The following is a 23,180-nucleotide window of genomic DNA, read 5'->3' on the forward strand; positions in this document are numbered from 1 at the left end:
ATAATATCTGTCATTGAATATTCAGTTCTTGCAAGACTTGTAATTAGCTCCTTTTAGTATATAATATTTTACTTTTTTATTACAATGGTGTAAAAGGGATGTACATTTTGTAGAAACCATACGTCTTTGTTCTTGTCCCAGACTAGCAACCTATGCAATGACACTCTTAGAATGGCCTAACTGTAAGCCAGAGTATGTGTTCTGAGCATATTTAAGGTCAGTGCAGCTAAGCTATGATAGTTGGTATGTTAAGTGTATTAAATGCATTTTCAATATACTGTACTTTTGTAAGGATCTGACTCATAATTCAAGAAGCACATGTACCTACCTCATGATCCTGAACTTTCTATCCTTAGCCAAATTTTAGTCCAATAATCCCTCCGGTCCATTTCTTTCCAAAGATGCACAGCAGGGACAAATTACCCCATGCTACCCTACATGATGTTTACTGTTGGCAGGAACCTTTATTATTATAATTTCTAACAAAACCAAAGCACATTTTCTTGATTTCTTGATTTGGTACTATTAACCTTTATTATCACAATTTCTAGCAAAGCCAAAGCACTTTTTTCTTTAATGTGACACTGGTGGGTGCTTTTTGTTGTTGTTGTTCCTGATTTGCCTGTTTGTTTGTTTGTTTGTTTGTTTGTTTTTAAGAATTCCTTTTAGTTGAGAAAAGAAAGGACATGCTATCCAAATCCACTCCAGTAGCCGGGCATGATGGCGCATGCTTGCAATCCCAGCATTTGAGAGGTTGAGACGGGAGGGTCACGGTCCAAAGACAGCCTCAGCTACTACTTAGTGAGACCCTTTGCAACTCAGTGAGACCCTGTTTCAAAATAAAAAATAAAGAATAGGGCTGGGGGTGTAGCTTGGAGGTAGAATGGCTCTGAGTTCTATTCCCAGTATCATAAATAAATAAATAAATAAATAAATAAATAAATAAATAAATAAATCCACTCCAGTGACCTCTCCCTTTCCATGTCTCATTCCAGGAACACCCTTGCCTCCTGGCCTTGCTGGTGCTTCTTCTCTAAGGTCTGCTCTCTATCCCATTTCTCCTGCCATGCCCTGTTTACTTTTTCAGCTTGAGCCCATCTGTCACCTCTTCTAGAAAGTCTTGCCCATTCATTCAAGCAAGATTGGGCACCATGTTTCCCTCACCCCTCAGATTCCATGGGCATCTCACACAGCGCTCTATGTCATCATGACCTGTTTAATAATGGATTCACTTGAGAGACCAGGTCTGGAGCGCAGGAACTGCTTTGTGTTTTGTTTTGCTCTTTAAAAAAAAAATCTCTGTTATGTTAGCCCCTGGCATAGAGTATGGCACATGTAGAATAATATTAATCTTATTTATTGAATGAATTCATAGAGATGTCTCTGTCTTATGCCATAACTGAAATTTATTTTCTTGCAACATTATGAAAAAAATGACTTCCACTTTTCTCAACAATACTTTGAGATTTTGTAAAGAAATAATCTATCCTTTCAGAAAAAACTAGATATGTATAATTTTATCTAGACTCTAAATAGCTCATAAGTGCCACTTGGAATCCAAGAATGTTTAAGAGAGTTGATGGCTTACTAGTTAAATACCCCAAATATTCTCACTAAAAATAGAGATTTTAGCCAGTGGCTGATGGCTATGATGGATTAACAATTGTCAACAAAACTAAAAGAGGAGCTCTTTGTTTTTGTTGCTTTTGTTTCTAATTGTCTTTATTGCTTTTTTAAAAATAAAAGTAATTTATATGTTTAAAAGGTCTGTCAACAAATACAGATGAGAAAAGATTATCTACCTTTCTACAGTCTGAAAATAACTACTAGTGATATTTTGAAATTTGTTATTTCAGGCTCTTTTCCTTTGTATATATATTTTATTTTGTATATATAATTTTTAAAACAACATAGAGTCATGTTATTATTAGGTTTTGGCTCTTGCCTTTTACCACTTATAATTCCTCATGTACACATGATTTTTTAATGATTGCTTAATATTCCAGGAAGGCACCCTTCTTTAGAAAAACTAATGAGTCCTTGCCATATAAGCATGAGTGTTTACCCTTTCACAATTGGTTCTGCATATATATAAGGGATCTACTGTGTTTTAATATGACAGGACCCATCAATTAGAGTAATTATTAGAATGTCTTGTAGCAACCTTATAAATAAGTTCTAAAGAAAGGTTTTGGACACATACTTTGAGTCAGTGTTTTTAATAAACACTTAATCCATTCAGCATTTATACAGTACTTCCTATGAACTAGACATAGTTTAATATTAATCAAGGTAAACAAACAAGACAGACTTTTTAAACTGATTTAAATTGGCTGTCTAGACATACCTTGAATCTGTTCTCAACCTAAATATACCATCTGCCTGAATGTCTCCCTTCTGCTGTTGTTCCTCTGAATAAGGTCAAGACATTCATTCTTTTCTGAGTCAGCTTTGCCATATTTTAAAAAAGACTGGCGCTACCATTTTTATACCCAGCCCTCCAGGAATTACAATTTCCAACTAAAGAAAGTCACAAAGCACAAAAATCTGAGCTAATTTGCCAGGTGGGGCATTGCCAACTTTTATAGCAAAGAACATGTACATCAGCCAACAAGTAGCGCTATGGAGAGCTCTAGGTGGGCCAGGTCCCCACACAGGAGATGCTTGGAGTCTAATAGGAGAAGCGAGCTCCCTGCCCAGAAAGCTGTCCTCTCCTCTCCTTTGCTGAAAAGAGCTGACTCAGGAAGCCCTAAATTCACTAGAAAATGACCGAGGTAATGCCAATGATACTATTATTTATCTATCTCTGCTCAGATTTCTTTAAAGAATGCTTTCTGGTGAGCAAGTTTTCCTTATTTCAGCATTTCATTAGGTTGCTAAGAAGACCAGCCTGAGTGTATCTTTGGTTAATAGGAATGCTGATTCTTTTACAAACTGTGTTGTTACCATCTCATCTAGAATAGGCCCTTCTTTTAAAAGCCCTGCCAAGCGATCCCAGTCTAGCTACTCAATAACAGTTTTTTGGGTTACAGAGTTCAAATTCAAGCCAGATGACACCAAGCTTGCAAAGTCCAATCACTAATAAAGTTACAAAATCAAAATTGCTCTGGTACAAAATTTGGTTTTTAAAGAAAGAGGACAGGTGGGACTCTAAAAGGGAATGATGAGAATTAATATATTGTGATCCAAGAAGAATACAAATTTTATAAACCATCAATTGCAACTCATTAGAAAAGCAGTCGACTCAACCAGCACTGTATTCATTCATATTGCATTCAGTATGAAGAACTGAAATTGACAAGGTGGTTTAGCTCTTTAGGACATGTCACTATAAATATCAGTATAATTATACATCTTAGCCATGCTATTTTTCTCTAGTAGGCATCTTAAAAGATGGCAGTTATTCTTTAAAGCAAAATTTTATGAGCTTTAAGTTAACATTTACAATTTCAGTATTTTAAAATATGCTTTTAATGGTGCTAATGTCTCACATCATAACATAAATCATGTTGACAGGGACATACATGCACACAGCAATTGGTGGGTGACCTCCTCTGGCGGCCTCCCCATCTTTCCCCTTTCCCTGTACAGAGTACTAAGATTTTTTTGAAGTCTTTTTATTTTCTTGTTTCTTTTTTTTTTAAGGTGAAACTATCATACATTAATTTATTTTTTCAGAAAAAAATCTATCCTAATATGAAATATGAACTCTAAGCAACCAAAACAATCTTGAAAAAGAACACAGCTAGAAGATGTACATTTTCTGATTTCAAACCTTATAAAGCTACAATAATTGAAACAGTGTAGTACTGCTATAAAGGCAGATATATAAACCAGTGGAGTAAAATAAAAAAGCCTAGAAATAAATTCTTCCATATATGGTCAAGTTATTTTTGACAAGGTTTCCAAGGACATTTGGTGAAGGAAATAATAATTTTTTCTCTTAGTATTGTTGCAAAATAATAATTACATGAAAAAGAATAAAATTGGACTCTTACCTAACACCATATACACATATTAACTCAAAATAGATAAAAGACCTAAATGTAAATTTTAAGGCTATAAACTTTTAGAGAAAACCTGGGTCATAAAACTTCACAACATTGAAATTGGCAGTGATTTTTTGGATATGACTCCAAAGGAACAGGCAACAAAAGAATAAACAAACAAACTTCCTAAAAAATAAAAAAAACATTGTACATCCAAAGAAAATGTAAACAGAATTAAAAGTTACTGATAGAATGGGATAAAATATTTCCAAATGCTATATCTGAAGGTATATTAATATTCCAAATAGAAATCCTAAAAATTAGCAACAATAAAAGCAAACAATACAATTTAGATATAGATAAAAGACTAAAATTGATAATGAATCTCCAAAGATTTTTATATGACAATAAACACATGAATATCACTCATCATTATCATATTATAACTAACCATTAAGTAAATACAAATAAAAACTATAGTGAAATACTACTTCATGTTTGTTAGGATGGCTATTTAACATGAATTATCTTGCTCCAGCTCTTTACCTTGAGTTTGTTACTATCTTTACTTGTAAAGTGTGTTTCTTATAAGCAGCAGATGGATGGATTCTGGTTTTTAATCCATTTTGTCACTGAATTGAGGCCATTTACATTCAGTGTGATTATTGAGAGATAACTTTTAATTCCTAACATGTTAAGATTTTATTCCTGTTTGAAATATTGTTTATTCTTCTTTGCTTAGTTGTCTGCTGGATGGAAACTCTTATTTCTCTGGTTCTGGTGTGTATTACCTATTTCTTCTTTGTAGTTAATCTCCTTGAGTATTTTCTCTAGCGCTGGTTTTGAAGACATAAATTCCTTCAGTTTCTGTTTGTCATGGAAGCTTCTTATTTCCCCATCTAATGTGATAGATAGTTGGGTAGAAAATTATTGGCTGGAAATTGTTTTCTTTCAGAGTTTGGAATATGTTACTTCAAGCCCTTCTGGCTTTCATGACTCGGTTTAGGAAGTCTGGAGTGATTCTAATTGGTTTGCCTCTGAATGTCACTTGGCCTTTTGTTTTTGTTGCCTTTAAGATTCTCTGCTTGGCTTCTACATTGATCATTTTGACAGTTATGTGGTGTGGGGAACCTCTTCTCTGATCCTGTCTAAAGGGAGTTCCCTAAGTTTCCTGTACCTGTGTATCGACCTCTTGCTCTATGTTTGGAAAATTTTCTGCTATTACTTCTTTGAAGAGATTATTGATCCCTTTAGTTTCACCTTCTTTCCCCTCCTCTATTCCAATTATTCTCAGGTTAGCTCTCTTAAAATGCCCCCATATTTCTTCAATGTCAGATCCTGCTATCTGAGTTTTTTTATACGTTATAAATTATGCATTTGTTTTTGGAGTGATCATTTTCTAGGAGCAAGATTCTATTCTCCATGTGGTCTAATTGATTGTTTATAGTTTGAATTTATGCCTTTACTTCAATGATTGCATCCTTTATTTCTTTTAGACTCTTTCTAATTCTTTTTGAAGGTCCTGTATTATTTCTACAGTTATTTTCCTGATTTGATCTTCTGGAGATCTCTGAATTTCTGTGTTATCAGGTTCTGATATTATGGGGTTGTGGACATTCATTGCTCTATTGTTGTTCCTCTTTCCCATGATTTCAGAAGTTTGTGCCTTCTCTGGGTTCTTCCCCGGGTCACCACGACTTCACTTAGGTTGCTCTGTCTAGAGTTTGTGGTAATCTCAGCCGCCACTACTCCTTTACTAGGTTGTATCATAAAGTCTCAGACCCAGGGAGTTAATCGAGGCTGTGCAAGACCATGGGGCTGCTGAGCTGGGTGTTTTTCCACGGGGAGCTGTGACTAGGGTGTGGTATCTTTGCCACCACTACTCCTTCATGGGTTGAACTTCAAGATCTCAGACCCTGGGAGATTATCAAAGCTGCGCAAGTCCCTGGAGGTGCAGCGCTGGAATTTCTCCTTTATGCACTGCAATTTCACTTACAATTATTGTGCGGGCTGATCTGGAGCTGTCATGAGCATGGTGAACTAGCCACTGCTGCTGGCAATATGGCACCTTTGCCACGCCCTCGACCTTGAGGCTGGTGTATTTCTTTTCTGGTTTTGAGCTCTGTTCTGAGTCCCTGGAAGGCGTGATGAGCTTGGCCACTGGGAATTTTAAATGTTTTTTACACTGAAGGAACTGCTGAATTATACCTGAATGATCTGCAGCTGCTCACTTCAGTTCCTTGTTTACCTTTCCTCTCTGGAGCCTGGTGCTGTGAGGCAAGATGGCGCAAGTGCAGCTCCGCTGCCACAATGCAGACTGGTTTCTTTTCTGGCCTATGGCCGTTCTTATAGTCTTCTTCTTTGTCCCTTGTGTTTACATTTTTTTATTTCTCTACTGATAGTGTTTTCTGGCTATGAAATGCACTGACTTTGTGGCAATAGAGATCGAGTGTTAGCAGGACTTGTAAACACTGCTTTTCTTGGTCACCATCTTACTGGAAATCCCAGAGTACTAAGATTGACACTGGTATTTTCACATATGTACACATAGCCGATGGTAGTAGTTCCTTCAATGGACCTCACTCGTACCCCTCCCCTCCCTTAGAGCTCCTCCTTGGCTCCACTGAGGTTTCTCCTCCATCATCTGGGGACCCTTTGGTATCCCAGTTACTCCCTAGCTTTCGCAGTTTCACAGATTGCATAATCCTTCTCCACCATAATATACCTGCTTAGACAGAAGCATGACATGTGCTTATGACACTTTCCTTTGCAACATTTCAATGTGGGATCAAGAAATGATATGGACCCAGACGGCTCCATTTCAAAGAAGAAAGGCAGAGACAAAATAACATTGTCATGGGTTAATAAAAAAAAAATTTTGTTTCTTGGTCAACTGAAGCAAATGTAATTTTCTATCTGGGTCTATGATGGAAAAGTCAGTAAATTTATCAACTGTTTGTTTGCTAATTTTGCAACAGAGTAGTTGACTATTCAAACAGTTCCCAAATGTGCCATTGTATAACTATAGAGGTGGTTTCGATTGAGTGAAGGGAGAGGCGTGCCACCGAAAATTTCCTTAGAACTAATGGATCATTGCATTTACCTTACCCTGGGTGAACAGCCTTTTGGGGGCTCATATTTGGAAGGATCTTAAATTTAGGTTTTTTTTTTTTAAGTATCAACAGTTGTGGCTATTTATATAGTCATTTTAGTACATATGTGTTTAGATCTTATTTTAAAAGCATTGATGTAGCCAGGTATAGTGGTACATGCCTATAATCTCTGTACTTGGGAGGTTGAAGCAGTAGAATCACGGGTTCGAGGCCAGTCTCAGCTAGCTAGTGAAACCCTATTTCAAAGTAAAAATGACTGGGAATGCAGCTCAGTGGTAGAGCGCCCCTGGTTTCAATCCCCAGTACCACAAAAAAAGGGGAAGAAGCCATTGATGTAGATGAAAGTATTATAGGCTCATTCTTGGTTTCTGCCTAAGCAGATATAGTCTGGTAAGGAAGGATATAACAAGGTTGTGTGTTATAACTTATGTGTTTGATAACAATTTAAATCATGTACAGAAATTCTAAATCTCAAATGAAACCTTTAAAATACACTTCAGTTTTGAAATCTTATTTTAGATTTTTAAAATGTTAAATAAAGTCTGCTGTGGTGGCACATATCTGTAATTCTCCTTGGGCATCTGAGACAGGAGGGTCACAGGTTCAAGGCCAGCCTCAGCAACTTAGCAAAAACATGTTTTAAAATAAAAAGGTCCAAAGTTCAACCTTGAGCACAATATGTGTGTGTGTGTGTGTGTGTGTGTAAATATGTATATGTATATAAATATGTATATATAAATACGTATATATATTTGGTGCCTTAAAAAATAGAAGTGACCCAAGTTTCCATGGACATCTCAAAGGTTCTGCTGAAGAAGAGTTAGACAATTATTAAAACTATTCTCTTTACAATTGACTTAATATGTAGCTCTTTGGGGGGTACTATCTATTCAATTTTATCTTATTTGGCTTCTTTTTTATTTTGTTTAACTGGGAATTGAACCCAGGGATCTTCTTCTACCTCTTAGCCACACCAGAGCCCTTTGTTTTGAAACAGTCTTGCTAGGATGCTGAGAGTATCCTTTGCTGGGGCTGCTTTGAAGCTGAGATCTTCCTGTCTCAGCTTTTCAAGCACTAGTATTACAGGCCTGCACCATTGTGCCTATCTTGATTTTTATTTTTTATCCTGTAAGTTGAGACAAATAATTGCAGAACCATGAAGAGAGATCCCCATAGTATACAGAAGCTTTCATCACTCTGCTTAGGATGCAGAGAATGTGGAGCATGAGTATGAAACTTTTCTGTTGGAATAATTTAGGAAGATTTGGGTAACATTTCTCTATGGATTTTTTCTTTTGTATGAATCAATAGTTTAAAAGAGATAATATAAAGAATTTGTAGTGCCTAAGTTATGACATCCAAAAACAATCACAAAATCTTTTTAACACTGTATGCCAGAAAACCCAAAGACAGACAGTAAGTCCTCTGTTCAAAAGAAGTATTCAAAATGTTGTTTCTAATAGCAGTTCATCCATGTTTTTAAAAAGACCTGATGTGTCAGACATTTACCTACATTACTATAAAAATCAGTGGAATTAATGTGTTTTCCATATTTGGAAGCACAAATATTACTTGTAAAATGACAACAGACATGGAGTCTAGGGACTTGATCTACTTTCTTAGATCTGAGTTTATAAGTCTAAGAACTGAGAATAGGTAACTCTTTTTGGAGAATAAGGCACCATAAACGAAGTGCAATGTAGGGAAGTTAAAAAGAAACAGAAGCAAGAGAAAAAGTAGCTAAGTAAAGGGAACTTAAAATGAAAGCAAAGAAAGCAAGCAACTGCAGAAATAAAGGCAGTATAAAATCACTAAAATTTGGTTATTTGTTTTCCACGTTGCCACTATTTCTACACATTTTCTTCCCATTTGGCTGTAACCACGTTTTCTATTTCCAAGTGTTATTTTGTCCCATGACTAAAACCAGAGATTTGGGGACAGTCAAGATGAGAACAAGAGGTTATCTTTTCCAGCACCATTGCAAAATGCCATGCTGATCTGACTAAGGATTTTTCTTTTAATTGTTGACTAACTTTAACTTGATCCAGGTGCTGGTTTCTCATTGAGGACATCACTGCTGAAGGTAGGAATAGGCAGGATGACCAGTGATTTTAAATATGAATGAGAAAAATTCTAATTCAATGGATAGGTAAGTGCACGGGTACTTTGAGGCAGCAGTTTTATACTGTAAAACGGAGCAATCATTCCAAGGGCGCTCTACACCTCCAGCTGTTCTGTTTTGTGAAACAGGGTCTTGCTAAGCTGCTGCTGAGGATCTGGGGCTGGCCTGGGAACTACAATCTCCTATCTCAGCCTCACAGGTACTGGGATTACAGGTATGTACCTCCATGCCCAGAAGTCTTATGCTTAGAATAGATAACATAGTAGGACCTTCTCTATACTATTTGAAGATGATAACCAGACATTGAGGGAAAGGTGCTTGCTGAAATGAATGAATGATCACATTTTCTCTTTCTCTAAATAAAGAAAAGTGAAGATTTTCAGACAAGTTTCTTGTTTCTCATTAAGTGATCACATAAGAGTTAATAGCATGTATCGTAGGCTACTGGAAGTGATGAGAAGTAGTAGTAACGCAAGAAAAAGGCTCTAGCTGTCTGCCTTTCCTTCAGCCATCACTGGCAAGTATTCCCAAGCCTCCTCCCCATCCTCCCCTGCTGCATCCCTGTCCTGCTTGTTGCATAAGTTTCTTCAGAAACTTTAAAGAGATCCTCATTACTGAAAATCTGTGTCCCAGAGCCAGGCATGGTGGTGCATGCCTGTAATTCCAGTACTTGGGAGGCTGAGACAGGAGGGTCACAGGTTCAAGGACAGCCTCAGAAGTGTACAGAGACTCTCAGTAACTTAGTGAGAGACCTGTTTCAAAACAAGCAAAAATAAAATAAAGTTCTGAGGCTGTGGCATGGAGGTAAAATGCCTCCCGGGTTCCATCCCCAGGAAAGAAAGAAAGAGAAAGAAAGAAAGAAAGAAAGAAAGAAAGAAAGAAAGAAAGAAAGAAAGAAAGAGGGAGAAGTCTCTAGCCCTATGCATACACAAGTCCAAATCTTACACACTATTTGTGGTGGTATTTATTTGAATTTCTCCTATGAAAGATCAGGTAAAGTGTATATCATCTAATTGCCTAAAGTTCCTTTCATTATTCACTACCTGTTTTTTATTTTATTCATATTATTTAATTAATTACTATCTTTCAGCTATAGGGGTTGAACCCAGGGACATTCCACCTCTAAGCTATATCCTCAGTCCTTTATATTTTTTATATTTATTTATTTTTGGTGATACTGGGATGGAACCCAGGAGCTTTCTACCTCCAGGATACAATCCCAGACCTATTTCATATTTAATTGGAAACAGAGTCTCACTAAGTTGCTGAGAGCCTCACTAAGTAGCTGTGGCTGGCTTCAAACCTGTGCGATCCTCCTGTCTCAGCCTCCCAAGTACTGGGATTACAAGCATGCGCCACCATGCCAGCTTTTTATATCTTTTACTTTTAAAACAGGGTCTCATGCTGGGTGTAGTGGTACACACTTGTAATCCCTGCACTTGGGAGGCAGAGACAGGAGGATCACGCAGGTTTGAAGCCAGCCGCGCTGGCTTAAGAGACCCTGTTTCCAAATAAAAAAGTATAAAAAATAGGTCTGGGAGTGTGTAGCCCAGAGGTAGAATGGTTTCCAGGAACCCCAGTACCATTAAAAAAAAAAAAAAAAAAAAAAAAAAAACAGGGTCTCACTAAGTCGCTGAGGCTGGACTCTTGTCTCAACCTCTCAGGTACCAGGATTACAAGCATACACTCCTATGCCCAGGTATTTTATTTATTTATTTTTTGAGGCTGTGTATATTGTGGACCATTTCCTCTTTCTATAGTGATACTTGAACCAAATTAGAGTCTGACTAAGTAAGTTGCATTTGCTGTGCTTTAAAACTCAAACGAGCATAAATCTATTGCCAAATATATGTGGAACTAATAATGGAATGTTTTTAGGAAATATTCAGGACATTAAATTATCATGTTTGAGCCTGTGTTTTTCTTATGGAGAATTACTGTGAGATTGGTGAAGACCAGATTGTATGTTTCTTCATTAATTTTGCCCATGCCAAAATGATTGAGGATAAAAAAAAAGAATCCAACAACAAATCAGTATCTTAGCTATTTGAATTTATTTAACTTTTGTCAAATTATTTTTCATGTGTATATATATATTATATACATATATATGTATATATACACATGAAATATATGTATACACATGAAATATGTATATATATGTGTATATATATATATAATTTTGAATCACTGTTAAGAAATTTTTGTGATAAAAGAATTTTGTTATGTAGAATAGGTTCAAAACAAATAGGAGACCTTTCACAGAAATATTTTATGTGTTTTAATTTTAATCTTGCATGCTAATTTAGAACAATTATTTATTGTACTTGAAGATCAGAATAACAAGAAAGATAATCTTAAAATTTTTAAAAAGGTAAAAGTTTCTAAGTATTTATGCACTTATCTCCTCCCTATTTAATATGAAGATGTTTTAGAATAAAATTCACATATATCCATATATCAATTTTGGTTCCGTTGACCCACCATTAACTGTAATTTTGCCAGAAGTATTTAATTTTCTAAAAATTATGGAAAATTTTTATGGTTCAATCTCATACTTGCCAGGTAGTTTTGCAGACTGAATAAAATATTAAATTAGAAAGATCACAACTAAATGATGGGAAGAGTAACTTTTATATATACTTTTATGTGCATTGTGGTCTCACATAATAATGCAGTTCAGAGTGCTAGGAGCATCCGCAGGCACAGCACGTGGTGAGCTCCCCTCTGCTCCACCCACCACCTCCCCTTCCCCATACGTGATCATGAGATTGGCATTCAGAAATTCACATATGTAGATAACATCGGTGGAAGTTGGAAAAAGTAATTTGAGAAGGAGTATTCTTTCCCTTTCTCTGAAATTAAAGTTAGTACATTTGTCGCTACCATTCTTTTCTCTAGACCATAATAATTTTCTTCTGAGAAAAGACAAAAACCACCAGATAACTCTAAAAACTGAGAACAGGCTGAGAGACAAAAAGTAAACATACACACTGTAGTTAATAGACCAAGTGGCCACAGTTTGGAAAGGAGAGGTGACTAGACATTTTGTTTAACATTTAATGTATTACGGCCACTTAAGAATTTCTTACTGCCGGGCGTGGTGGCGCACGCTTGTAATCCCCGTGCTTGGGAGGCAGAGACAGGAGGATCGCGCTGGTTCGGAGCCAGCCTCGCTGGCTTAAGAGACCCTGTTTCCACATAAAGTTAAAAAATAGGTCTGGGAGTGTAGCCCGTGGGAGTGTAGCCCGGAGGTAGAAGGGCTTCCAGGAACCCCAGTACCACCACCAAAAAAGAAAAAAAGAATTTCTTACTGAGATTAGCCAATCACAGAGAGTGAAGGGTCAGATGTTTTCTTTAATATGTGCAGGATAGGAAGTAATTGGGATGCAAGAGAGACTCCAGATGATGATGAGAAACCTCTGGGGAGCTAGGGAGGAGATAGAAGGGTAGGTAGGGGTGGAGGAAGACTTAGGTTCATTAATAGAAATACTACCATAGACTATGTGTATACCTGTGAGTATATACCAACGTCAATCTGGATATTCTGAACTGGAGAGAAGGAAATGGGGAGAGGAGGACACCGAGAGTGTGCGCGTGTCTGTCTTTGTCAACATGATGGACATCATGATGCGAGGCTCTAAGGCACCAATAAAGGCACACAAAAAAGAATTTCTTAATCAAAGAACATTTGTTTTTTATATATGGAAATAGGAATTGACCATAACCATGGTGACCTAGCATTGTTTCTGATTGGTTATCAGATTGTTCATTCATGTCATAAATATTTAAAAGGCAAAGAATACTTAATTTTAGATGGATTTCTAATATGTTTTTCTCACCTTACTTTCAGAATAGTTTCTAGTTGACAAATTTTCCTAGCAGAATAGATTTTTGGGGGGAGGGGAGGCAGCACATTTTAACTCATCCTTGGATGTGTGGAGAGCTAAGCAGGTATTTTTTTTATCTTAAGAGGAGAAAATATCCATTTGGAAATTCTCTAAAAACACCAAACAACCTTTTGCTTACTCACCACACTGCCTTCGAAGTGGTAGCTGTGGCTGACAGTGGCATGTGCTTTCCAGCCTCCCACTATCTTGAATAACTTCGTATCATCTGAAGTGTCTATCATTCTGTCGAAATTTCCTCTGAACAAGTCCACGATTCTAAAGAAAATAACTCTTCCACGATATAATCAATATTTTCTATACATTCTGATTATGATATTTCATTAAATAATCTGACTTAATCAGTTGGCTTGTTTTATGCTGACTTCAATTCATAATCTCCTGAAGAATGACCATTTCTCGCTTTGCCAGTGAACCGACTTACAGGATCTTGGTACAGAACATCACCACAGCAAAACTGTGTATTTTGTCATGTTAAAGCCAAAATTCTAAAAGCAAATAGAAATTGGTGTGACCAATGTTTAATCCAAATGAACAAGAGTTAACTAACTTAGCTTCTCTCTTTTTAAAAAAAAAAAAAAAAAAAAAGCTTACGCAAGTTGTAGAGAGAGAAGTGTTGGGGGAGGTAGTGGTGGTGATTGGCTTGGTTGTTCACGCCCACTGGTCTTTAAATCATTGCCTAGATTTCCAAAAGTTCAAATGAGCCTACTCTGTTCCAGAAGCCTGCCATGCCAAACAAGTCAGGAAAGACTGCACAGGACTGGATAAACAAGTAAGGTACAGCTGTCTTTACATAAATGTTCACAGGGTTAAAACAGTGCTTTCTTTTTTTTATTGTGTTGATTTTTTTAATTCCAAATTAAAATATTTGAAAATACTACTTGGCTAACTTCTCTAAATTTTTAGAAAAGACCATTCAGTGTCAAACACTAATATACTTACCCAGATCCTGACTTCAGTTTTTTGTTTTTTGTTTTTGTTTTTGCAGATAATTTGAGGTTTGACATAAAATTAGTCCAATTTATAATGGGAAAAGGAAACATTACAAAGACAGTGGGTTTAGATTTAGTTATTTATGTCCTTGGGTTTATCATTGAATGTAATAAAGAGTTGACATAATCTGACTTAGGAAGAAAAATGAAGTTACAGAAGTATAGTCTCAGTATTATACCATTAAATATTTTTCCACATATTGAAAACAAAACAAAAGGTCCAAACAAAAAAATCGGAAGAAGAAACGTACCATGAATACAGAAGATGTGAATGGCTGAGGGTTTGTGTTGTTGTGTTATTGAAGGAAGAAAGCCTTATCTTACCTGTCTTCTTAATTTGACCATTTTAAAGCAGTACATTTAGAGCAAAGTTACTAGAAGAAACTGGGGGATTAAATAGAGTATAAACATTGACTTGCATTTTGAAGGACTAGAATCAGTTATCTAAAGGTCCTCTTCAAATTTATTAATCACACACAGGGAGAATTCCTACTGGCTTAAGTATACTTATATCTTGAGCATCATACAGAGCATATGCTGATGGTTTTTATTAAAGCGCATATACAAAAAAACTAAGTGTTTTGTAATTAAGTGGGAAGATATTTGAACTAAGAAAGATATCCATGGACACTGATTTACAATGTTCTCTTTTGACAAACTAAAGAAATTTAGATGTGTATGTTTGGTGTTTTTTAACAGATTGCCATTATTTTACAGTTCAAGATTCTTCAGTTCAGAATTATATTTAGATTACATTCTGGGATTTTCTTGATAGCATTTACATGTACATAACTAAGAAGTATATCAGCAATAATTTATGTCCTGAAAATGTGGTTTTGACGACCAAACTCTAGCATTTTCTCCTTAACCATGATATACCTTATACAATATGATTTACATGTTATTGAAGTGATTATTTTTACTATATGAATTACTTTTAAAGAGAATAGCAATAATTTATCTTAAAAAAAAACTAATGCTTCCGAGATGACCCAGTCTCTATTCTGTATAGTGTAGACATATTGGAATTTACTGCATCCACAGTGCATGGCAGGTTATTGAGTATCATGCATTAAGATCAAGAGCAGAAAGAATTCTCTTTGATAGTATCGTATATGGTATGTATCCCTGTATGTTCTGCAAGCCAACTACTGTTTAAGAAAACATGAAGTCAATGGAGTGATGGAGAGGGCTTAGGGGACAAAAGAGGGAGGATAGAGATGTAAAGAAGGTAGAAGCTTAAATAATACTGTGTATGTATATGAAACTACCAATGTCAACATCAATGACATGTATGGGAAAGGGAAGGGAGGGGTGGGATCCAGTGTACAAGTATACTCCTATCACTCTATACCTTAGTATGATGTCTAATTACAATGCACCAATAAAAGTACATAAAAAGAAAATATGAAGTCAAATTTATTTGGAAATTTGTGTTTAAAATGACTAGAGAGCCAGGCGTGGTGGCACACGCTTGTGATCCCCTCGCCTGGGAGGCAGAGACAGGAGGATCGCGCAGGTTTGAAGCCAGCTGTGCGCGCTGGCTTAGGAGACCCTGTTTCCAAATAAAAATGTAAATATAGGTCTGGGAGTGTAGCCCGGAGGTAGAAGGGCTTCCAGGAACCCCATATCACCAAAAAAATAAAAAAATTAAAAAATAAAATAAAATGACTAGTGAATGAATGTCTTCTAAGAACAGAGGTAGAAAATGCATGTATGCCTCTACCATCTTGTACTCTATTAAGATGTATGACTACAATATACCAATAATAAAAGAATAGTCCTTCATACCTCATAAAATAATTGCTTAAGAATGTAATATTATTAGCTTAGAGAAAGGACCTCAGCATAAGGTTATTTGTTATACCTCTTCTAGTTCTTCTTAGATGTTATTTCTAAGCTATGTCTTAGTAGAGAAAAGAAACGGAAAAGTTAAATATTAACACGAGCACTAAGAAATAGTCATGTGAACATGATTCTATTGTTATTGGCAATTTCTTCTTTAAGAGGTAAATGTCTTAAATTTTACATATGTTACAAAGACATTCAGATTGAATGTCTTTATGGCTAATTTTTATGAAAATCCATGCCATAGACTAACAGTCTGCCTTCCTGTTGAAGTGTAACTAGAATGGTATTGTTGGGAAATGAGAGTTTAATACAAAGGTCATATTAGTTCTTTTTTTTTAGGTTAAATCTATAGTTACCTATCTCAAGTGAATTTAATGTGTGGCTTTAAATCAGTCCCTTGGATATAAGATAATTTAACATTTGAAGTTGCAAGACATGCTTCTACTCACTTTTTTAAAGGGCAAATGCCCTGTGAGGCTGGCTACTCCCTAAACCCAGATGTCAGAGTAGATTCACCAGTGTTGGGTTAGCATAGAAGACCAGACCAATAGGGATGTGGAGAATCTGCTCTGATGATGTTAACTTCCTTTCCACTTTTACTTATCAGATAAAATAAATGTCTGCAGTATTGATATAAGGTCATAACTTCTGCTTTTTGACTCAAGGACAGTTTTGCTTACCAGATTGGATGTCTCTCTTTGAAGTTGAGCCATCTATGTAAAATTTGAGAAATAAACTGTTTTGAGTATCTTCTATTTTGAGTGTCTTAGGTAACCATGCAAAGAATGAGACATTAAGATGTTTAATAACTAAAATCTAGATGTAAAGTCGGGCATGGTGGCGCACACTTGTAATCCCAGCACTTGGGAGACGGAGACAGGAGGATTGCCCAGGTTCGAAGCCATCCTCAGCTACTTAGTGAGGCTCTCAGCAACTTAGTGAGACCTTGTTCCAATAAAATATAAAATAGGTCTGGGAGCGTAGCCTAGGGGTAGAAAGCCTCTGGGTTCCATCCCAGTACTGTGTGGTGTTTGGAATGGAACCCAGGCCTTCACACATGCTAGGCCAGTGCCCCACCACTAAGCAACATCCCGAGCCCCTAGATTACTCTTTATAAGTGTGATGAAACTTTCTAAAACTTTCGAGTTTGATTTTGTATTCTCATGACTGACTGAATTGAATTAATGGTACTATTGAACACTGCACTGGACTATCCAGTCTGTTTCTATAAGACCTCTTTGTTTCGCTGAGAACTTAACTTCAGTGAGCAGGAAGGCTGAACTACAGTTCTATCAAAACAAATCTGATTTTTCTTTTAGAAACATTTTGAACATAATTTGGGCAAGAGAATTATTCTTATTTCCTGATAAACAGAGGAGAACATTTCCACTTCATTTTGAAATATTAACCCCTAAAATAATAACAGGAATGGAGCTCATATCAAGTTGATGATGAAACTGGAGGAGTTTTTGGTACATGTATCAATCAGGGTACTCTAGAGGAGCAGAATAAATGGGAGATAGATGACAGACAAATAGATATAAAGTCAAGATGTCTTATGGGCACTGGCTTATGTGATTATGGAGGCCTAGAGGCCACACAATTTGTCATCTTCAAGCCAGAGAACCCGGAAAGTTGTTGGTAAAATAAACCAGTCTAAAGCTGAAAGCCTCAGGATGTAAGCCCCTGGATCTGAATTCCTGAGAACCAGGAACTCCAATGTCCAAGTGCAAAAAAGGGAGGTCCCAGCTTAAGAGGAAAGAGTGGTTTGCCCTTGCTCCCCCGTTTTGTTCTGTTCAGGCCCTCGGTGCATTCAGTGGGCGATGCCTATCCACACTGTGAGGCTGGGTCTTCTTTACTCAGTCTACTGATTCGAATGCCCATCTCTCAGAACACCCTCACAGACTCATGCAGCAATAATGTCTTACCTGCTTTCTGGCCATCCCTTACCTCGGTCAAGTTGACACGTAAAATTAACCATCACAGTATATAAAGTCTTGGAAGTAGATTGAGAGAAGAGTGCCTGGTCTCTAGCCTTGAGGAAGTCAAACAGTGAAACTTCAAACAAAATTATGCTTTTTAAAAGGACAGAGCCACAAAAACTGTGAAAAATAATAACTGTCATCAACAAAAACCAGAAACCAGAAAGCGTTTAAGTTTAGAAAATTTGAGACAAAGAAATGGAACCAGGGTGTTTGTTTTTGTTTCTGTTTTCTTGTGGTACAAGGGATAGAACCCAAGGGCATTCTACCTCTGAGCTATACTTCCAGTCCAACTTTATTTTTTTATTTTATTTTATTTTTTTGCAGTACCGGGGCTGGAACCCAGTGGCACTGTACCTCCAAGCTACACCCCAGCCCTATTTTTTAGTCTTTTTATCTTTGAAACAGGGTCTCACTGAGTTGCGAAGGGCATTACTAAGTAGCCGAGGATGTCTGTGAACCACGATCCTCTGATCTCCGTCTCCTGAATGCTGAGATTACAAGTGTGTGCCACCTCACCTGGCTTATTATTTTTAATTTTGAAAGAGTGTCTCACTAAATTTCAGAGGGCCTCACTAAGTTGCTCAGGCTGGCTACAAACCTGTGATCCTCCTGTCTCAACCTTCGCAAGTACTAGATTAAAAGTATGAACCACCACACCCAGCTTGTTTTTAAGATGGAGCTCTACAGCAGCTCTGAATTAAGTCAGTATATTCAAAGAGGAGGCGTAGGTCGTGAGTACCCAGTGGCAGTTCCATCAAGGAGGTCCTGGTTTGTTTGGGCTGCCATCTTGTTCCATAAGATAAACTGGGATCTAGTCTGTGAAGAAAGTCTGAGAAGAAACTCTACAATAAGCATTAGGGCCTCTAATCAAGCAAGAATGGAAACCCCAGGAAAACAAAGTTCACCCCCAGAATTACCTGCTAGTGTGGCAGCTATGCCTGGTAGTGGGGTCCTGCAGAATACACCTAAATCAAGCACAAGTCACAAAGGAGCCACATAGGCAGACCTGAATGACAGCAGTCTATCAGTGAAATGGTCTGACACAATGTCAGAGAAGCCCTGGGCACTGACTATCTAAGCTAACCTTCACTCCGCCACTCATGTGTATGAATGGGCAGCTTAGGAGCACAAGAATTTAAGGAAAGTCAGTAGCGTGAGGGAGAAGGACCAAGATAAGCAAAGAGAGTAAACCACCTCCAGAAAAAAACACATAATTTAGAGAACAAAAGAAACTTCCGAAAACCCCGATTTAATATTCTTAGATTTGGGAAAATACGCATCAATGAAACAAAACAACAATGGTGACATGAAGAGACAATAATATGAATTATTAGTAGGAATTAAAAACATGATTAAAAATTATTTGAATAGTTAGATTGAAAAGTAAACTGGAGATAGCTAAAAATAAATTTGTTATTTTGGAAGTGATGTGGAGGATTTTCCCTGAACAGGGATCAGTAAGAAAAAGAGACAAAAGATATAGCTGCTCCTTGACTTACAGAGGAGCTACATCTTGGTAAACCCACCATCAGCTGAAAATATCATTATTAAAGATTAATACATTTAACCTACTATGCTAGTCAATTTTGTTTCTGTCACAAAATGCCTGAGGTAATGAACTTAAAAGAGGAAATGTTCTCTGGCTCAGTTTCAGTCCATAGTCACTTGGCTCTATTGCTTTGGGCCTATGGTAGCATATTACATCATGTTGGGATCATATGGCAGAGGCCTGTTTACCTCATGGTAGCCAGGAAGCAAAAAGAAAGACAAGAAGAGGCTAGGGTCCTAATATTCCCTTCAAGGCACACCTCTAATGATCCAGCTTCTTTCTATTAGGTTCTGCCGACTAAAAATTCCACCATATGCCAATAGCACCATAGGCTGGGGACCAAGCTCACTCAACACATGGACCTTTGGGGGATAGTCAGTATCCAAGCTACGACACCAATCAAACTTGGCAACACAGTGCACTGTAGAGCAATGGTCCTTTACTTTTCCTGATTGCATGGCTGCCTGGAAGCTGTGCTTAGTGCATCGGTGCAGTGTCTCAAGAGACTGTCTTATCAATAGCCTGGGAAAAGATCAAAATTCAAAGTATAGTTTCTACTGAATACATATCAATTTTGCATCATCTTGAAGTAAAAAAAAAAAAAAGGTCAGGAAGAAATTTAGCAATATGGATCAAAAGATTCAACACCTGATTAATAAATTTTAGCAGTAATTATAGGGAAATAAATAGTTTTAGAAAACACTAGCCGGGCGTGGTGGCGCACGCTTGTAATCCCCGCGCTTGGGAGGCAGAAACAGGAGGATCGCGCAGGTTCGAAGCCAGCCTCGCTGGCTTAGGAGACCCTGTTTCCAAATAAAAATGCAAAAATAGGTCTGGGAGTGTAGCCCGGAGGTAGAAGGGCTTCCAGGAACCCCAGTACCACCAAAAAAAAAAAAAAAAAAAAAAAAAAAAAGAAAAGAAAACACTAGAGCATTTTTCTGGCTTTCTGGCTTGAAGAAAACCACTAGATTTTTTTTTTTTTTTTTTGTACTGGGGTTCCTGGAAACCCTTCTACCTCTGGACTACACTCCCAGACCTATTTTATATTTTTATTTGGAAACAGGGTCTCTTAAGCCAGCGAGGCTGGCTTCGAACCAGCGTGATCCTCCTATCTCTGCCTCCCCAGCCTACCAGTAGACTTTTGATTGAATAGATTCTCCATATAATGAGTAAGGTGAATTTTATTTTTCCCTTACTGGGGATGGAACCCAGGTGCATTCTACCTCCAAACTATACCCTTAGCCCTATTTTTTATTCTTTATTTTGAGACAGGGTCTCACTGAGTTGCAAAGGGCCTCACTAAGTAGCTGAGGCTGTCTGAGAACCTCGATCCTCCTGTCTCAGCCTCCCAAGTGCTGGGATTACAAGCGTGCGCCACCACGTCCAATGAGTAAGGTGAATTTAAAAAGCTATTCACATCTACTTGCATACTGGTGAAATTTCTGAGAAAAATCCTAAAATCTTTCAGAGCCTATATTTAGCTATGAGGAAGTGAGAATCAGCCTCATCCGAATCATCAGTAGAAGATGGAAATCAGGGGGAAAGTATCTTAAACACTGAGAGAAAATGGTTCTGAATCTAGAATTCAAGCAATCCACAAAGTTTGAAGGCAAAATACAAACTTTTTTTCAACATGAAACAACAAAGACATTCTGTTTGTAACTGCACTTTGGAGAAAAAAAATCATTCAAGATGGTATTTCAGGACAATGCCAAATGAATGGAAAAAGGAGGATGAAATAAATAGCTGAGTGAGATCAGGAGTTGGAGGGGGAGCCATTCAGGAAGTTAAAGAGCATAGAAAATTTGCCTTCAAAGTCTTGGTAATATGGGGTAGTATTTAGTTGGATAGTTACATACGCCATTTGGTTCTTTGGGGCATGCTGTTCACACCCTCATAGTATAAATGCTGATTATTAGCTGGGTGTGGTGGCGCACACCTGTGATCCCAACACTCGACAGGCTGAGACAGGAGGATCACAGATTTGAGACCAGCCTCAGCGACTTAGCAAGACTCCCGGCAACCTAGCGAGGCCCTGTTTCCAAACAAAAAATACAATGGACGTGGGATGTAGCTCAGAGGTATGAGCATGCCCCTGGGTTTGGTACCCAATATCAGAAAGAAAAAAAATGTCCATTATTGATTTTCTTTGTTTAGAAACAGTCTACAAGTGATGGATTTAATTGTTTTACACAACAGTATTTTTATAACTTTTTATTATGCAAATTAAACATTCTCTTTTAAATCGCTTAGCTATTATAATCATACAGGAGTTTCCATGTGTGTAACTTTTGCAACTTGCGTAATTTGGGGATTGTGAACTCATCTCAGGTGTGAGCTGCCTCCAGGTGCACCCCCTGGAGCTGCATTGTAGAGAGTCCTCATTTGGGAGTGTTGTGTTTGTCAGAGGAAGTGGGAGGTTCTGGAGTATGGTTTTTTTTATGTAAGTTTCTCTAATTTAGGATTTATCACATGGGAAGTGCACATTTCAGATCTACTCCTTTCAGTGGTGTCTATATATATATATGTGTGTGTATGTATGTATGTATGTATATGTATATACATATATATACACACACATATATATGTATATTTGTTTTGCACCATATGGTGCAAAACAAATGGAATGAATCCAATAGCAAAAATTTCAGAAGAAATTGTAGCAGTAATATATGTAAAAGACACCTGGTGTTTTAAAAAACCATAAAGCCAGTCCCCCCTCTTTAACCTTACAGTTGAGGAAAATGTGGCCCCAAATTTAGATGACTTTGCTGATGGCCAATGAATATAAAGCAGAGCAGAGCCTAAAAGCTGAATCTCAGCCAGGTATGGTAGGTAGTACACACCAGTCATTTCAGTACTGGGGAGGTTGAGATAGGAGAATCGCAAGCTTGAGGCCAGCCTCAGCAACTTAGTGAGACCTTATTTTAAAACAAAAAATATTGCTGAGAGTGTAGCTCAGAGGTAGAAAACTCCTGGATTCAATCTCCAATTACCTCCCTCCAAAAAAAAGCCCCAAACTGCATGTCTTTGTTGTTAAATACACCTTAACAGAACTAAAGTAAAATACACCTTAACTAACTTTCATTGGCTATGGATGGCGACTACCGCGGATCCACGGGTAATCCTTGCTTATGTTGCTGGTCTTCACTTTGGCTTCGGGATCCAGGTTCCTAGAGAGTGTTTTCCTGACCGTTTTGCTACCCTGCCTTGCATAGTATCAAGCATCTGGGTGGTTTCATTCTTTCATGCCCAATTAAATCAAAGCAGTAATTTTCTTTCTAGTTACTACAGCCGAGACGCTTGGCAGATCCTTTGTCAACAATTTACTTTCATTTCCCCTTCTTTGAAATCATGCAGTCTGCTTGCAGATTGCTAAATCTTTGTGACAACTGCTGCCACATCTTGATTTCTTTTTCCTCCCATGGTTAACTAGCAAAGCATCTGACATCTTCATTATGTTATGCACTTTATAAATATCTACTGGTTTAGCAATTTTTAGTAATATGTTTTGTTTTTCTTATTTGTATGGAATAAGGGAAACTTTCAGAACACATTTCAGCAAAGTTTTTTAGGTGTTTACTTCCTTTTCATATTTTATAGAAAGCATATGCAACATAGTTGATTGGTATTCATTTATTCAATTTAAAGAAATGTATCGTGATTTATTT

Source organism: Muscardinus avellanarius (assembly GCF_963383645.1).
Source record: "Muscardinus avellanarius genome assembly, chromosome: 11".
Lineage (NCBI taxonomy): Eukaryota > Metazoa > Chordata > Mammalia > Rodentia > Gliridae > Muscardinus > Muscardinus avellanarius.